The sequence below is a fragment of the Patagioenas fasciata genome, chromosome 19 (genome assembly GCF_037038585.1).
Source record: "Patagioenas fasciata isolate bPatFas1 chromosome 19, bPatFas1.hap1, whole genome shotgun sequence".
Classification (NCBI taxonomy): Eukaryota; Metazoa; Chordata; class Aves; order Columbiformes; family Columbidae; genus Patagioenas; species Patagioenas fasciata.
The window spans coordinates 13,639,511-13,643,189 of record NC_092538.1 but is presented as its reverse complement, the minus strand read 5'-3'; the positions used below and the strand labels follow the sequence as shown (position 1 = coordinate 13,643,189).

At 45.2% G+C, this 3,679-nt stretch overlaps 1 long non-coding RNA gene across 1 annotated transcript; it reads left to right on the top strand.

The window, feature by feature from the left end:
* Positions 1–443: 443 nt before the first annotated feature.
* On the top strand, positions 444–2,401 carry LOC139829483 (uncharacterized). Its single transcript, XR_011741970.1, has 3 exons — positions 444–795; positions 1,348–1,432; positions 2,220–2,401. It is a non-coding gene; the product is annotated as an uncharacterized lncRNA (long non-coding RNA).
* Positions 2,402–3,679: the final 1,278 nt, after the last annotated feature.

Here is a 3,679-nt window from a genome sequence, read left to right as displayed (position 1 = left end):
GATTTTGTTTTACATTCAGGATTCACAGTCTGATGTGTCTCGGTCCCTTCCCTCGCTGGGGTCAGGTGCCAGCTCCCCAGTTTTGTGAAAACAACGTTTCTTCCTTGAACGTTCCTTACAGTTCAGTGCACCTGAGGGTTATAATCCGCAGCCTGGACGGTCTCATGTTTGTGGGTGACTCGGTGCCCTCGTTGCTCTGATGTTGGAGCAGCTCTCTGCTGAACGCTTCTCCCGTCGTTACTGAGAGATCGTGTCAGCCTGGGTTGCTCTGTCACTGCAAATCAATCACTCTACTTGTGCTGGAGTTCTCGGGTTCCTCTTTCCATTGATGTTACTGATGAGGTTGGGCTGGTTTTAGGACGGGAGTGGGATTAGGCTGTTCAGGATGGTAAAAGCTCCTTGCGCAGGTGAGCAAAGTTCTGCTGCGCGAGTTGGGAGGTTCCTGCGTTCAGCTGGATCCGGCTGCGTGTGACCTGAGTTTATTGGAGCGTGGCCTAGTTCAGAGACGTGGTTGTGTCTTTCTCTGGGTGTGAGAAGCTAAAATGCTTTGATAGCCTCATTTAATTAGTGCTGAGAGTCTGTTCACAGGATAGGTGTTTTAAGTGGTTTTGGGAGAATGGGGTTAACATCACTTTGAAAAGGGATTGAATGAGAAGTGGTGCTTGTTTCTTAGGGTGAAAAATCCAATGGGAATCCAGCTTCTTCTGAAGGAATAGAAGACAAACTCGTAAATGGATCAGCCACCCTGGAGGCAAAGTAAAGATTTTCTATGGGTCTCAGACTGGCACAGCAAAGGTATCAGTTACTTTTTTTTTTCCCCACCTACATGAAGTAATTTGAAATATTGAGACTCAAGTCTGTTGCTTGCCTTAGAAGTATTGCACAGTGTAAACATCAGAAAGTTCATTAGCTCATGAGAAGTCATTGCCCAACATGAAAGATAACGTAAAATTATGTAAAAATAACATTTTTTTCTACTTGCTTTAAATGGCGCATGCAGTAGAGACATTGATGATGAAGTTTAAAGTTTACTCTTGCCGTACCCGTAGTTGCGAGCGGGTCTTCTCAGAGACAAGTACTGGTTTAGGTGCTTTTGAAAAAAATGGTGTGTGTAAATGTGAAATCATTAGTCATTAAAATTCATGTCACTCTCTTCTTGCAGCCAATATACTTGATTTTTTTTTTTCTTAACATGAGGAATTCTAGGTCCAGTGTCCAGTTCTCGGATGTCTTTGTTCTTTCTGTTGTGGGAGGTGTCTTGTGACTGGGCGTGTGGGGGTTGTTTGGTCGCTACCATGCTTGGGTTGAAGCAATTGATAAATTCCTCTTTTTCTTTTTTTTTTGGAGGTTTGCCAGAGGTCTGGCTGAAGCCGTTATTTCACTTTGTTTGCCTGTGGAAGTCATCAGCATGGGAGATTATGATCCAGAGGAGGTAAGTACCTTATAAATATGACTAATAAAGAAAAGCTTTTCCTTGTGTTGCGAAGGCTCTTTTCCCCTTGTATTTCTCTCCTATTATTCTGGAAATTCCCAATGCTGTGTGTTAAAAGTCGCTTCCCTTCTGTATAAGTGTAGCCCATCAACCCTCAGCAGAAAACACCTAAATTTTGAATATTCCTAGGAGAGGATTGCCTAGAGTATTTTGATGGTGACAGTGACTTGGTATGAGCTGGTTCTGTAACTCAGGTGTGAGTTCAGTGAGAGCGGTTGCACCAGGTCCCTCTGTTCTGTCTCTGTATCCCCAGGGAAGGGTTCAAAGCCAGAACAAGCAGATGGTGACAATTTGCAGCCTTCACAGGCTCATAAGCTAAAAACTCCTTGCTGGTCATATTTAGATGGAGTAATCCTTGAGGCATTTTTCTTCTGTGAATATTGATAGTTGTTTTTTTGAATCAGTGAGAAACTTGATTGCTGCAAGAGTCTGCTCAAGAAGCTGTCGATTGGGGTGGGGAAGGGAGATGTTCTGTTCTCTTGTACCACCTCTGTGAAGCAGCAGACAGACAGTTTGATCTCTCCTGGCTAATTTAAGGCGTCTCTGCAGGGGGGATGGCCGTTCGCCACTGTTGGGGTTATCACCTGCAGCATCCCACACCAAAATCCCACTTAGAAAAAACCTCATCTTTTAACTTCTTCCAACTCCCCATGTGTTCCAGTTGTCTTACTAATGGGAAGCGTTCTGAGAAATGCACCGATCTCTTCTATTCTCTTGATATTATTAGACAACCGGCAGGAACGTTTGTGTGTTCTTGGTAGCTACGTACACTGACGGGCAGCCAACCGAGAGTGCAGCGTGGTTCTGCAAGGGGTTAGAAGAGGCAGCGCGTGACTTTCGCTTTGGGAAAACGTATCTGAAAGGCCTGAGATACGCTGTGTTTGGCTTGGGAAATGCGGTTTATGTCGATCATTACAACACTGTAAGTATCTGCTCTGCACCTTTCTGAAGTTTCTGCTCCGCTGAAAGGCTGAGCTTCCCAAAATGCTCCAAAACTGAATGATAACTGGTAGCTTGTGTGAGATTTGCAGCCTTTGTGTGGACTGGGTTTAGGGCACAGGCAGTGCAGTTTTGAAGCAAGTGTGCTGCCCCTTGAAATGGGAAAGGAGGTTGTTAGCCAATCTTGCAGCCTGAGAAAATGCTGATTCCCTTTCCATCAGTGTTCAGTCTTGCATAAAAATACAAATACAGCACAAACTAAGTGCCTGCAAGCAACACAGAGCTGGAGAGAGGCTGATGGTTCAGGTATTTGGCTGGGTTCTATTTGCAGTGCTTCCATTTTGCTGTGTGAACGCTTTAGTAATTTAATCTGTTCAGGTAGGTGTCAGGAACTAAAATGCAGATAGAAGCACTTTTCATATTAGTGTCTCCTGTGGTGATTAGTAGGTACAGCCTAACACGTTCTTATTTGTTTCTGCAGTTGCTTGTAGCTGCTTGAAACAGTTCCTGCTGGGCTCAAAGTTTGGGTGGTGGGTTTTTTGTGTGGTTTTCTTTTTCCCAGGAAGTACATTTAAATCTTTCTTCAGCCTTAGAGGGAGGCTCAAGCTGCTGTTCTCATAGGAAAGATGACTGGGGGAAAAAAAGGCACTCAACCAAAACCAAAATGGGCCCAAACAAACAAAACAACCAAAAAAAAAACCCAAACTAAAACCAAGAGCAGCAAAAACCCCAAACAAACCCCCAGTGTGACTCCACAGATATTCCTTCAGTGTCCTCTTATTTTATGGGTGCAAAAATATTGATTGTCTTTTAGACTTCCCTGCTGCTGTAAAGTCAGCACAGACCTGTGCTCTGGTGGGTTGTTCACCATCGTTAGTTTTAACCGCTCCTTGATTTGCCAAATGATTTATTGGGAGCGATAGCTGGATATGAGGCTGGGCTGTGGTGGGCGCTGGAGGAACCCAGATGTCCTTTCGTGGGGAGAGTAGATGGGTGTGAGGGGAAAGCCCAGGGTCCCGTTGCTCTGGCCCTGGCAGGGGAGCTGGGACCGGGAAACTGGTTCTTCTGTGACACAACCTGTTCTCGAGTCCCATCCTGTGGTTTTATTTGGATTTTTCTTTTCTGCTTGCTTTGCAGCCCAAACGTGAACTGCGTGCGCTCTTGTGTCTTCCCAACCTCCCCGTGGGGACCCTTTGAGGGGATTTTGTCTTGCTGGTCTTTTTCTTGGGTGCAGTGTCCAAGAGCAGT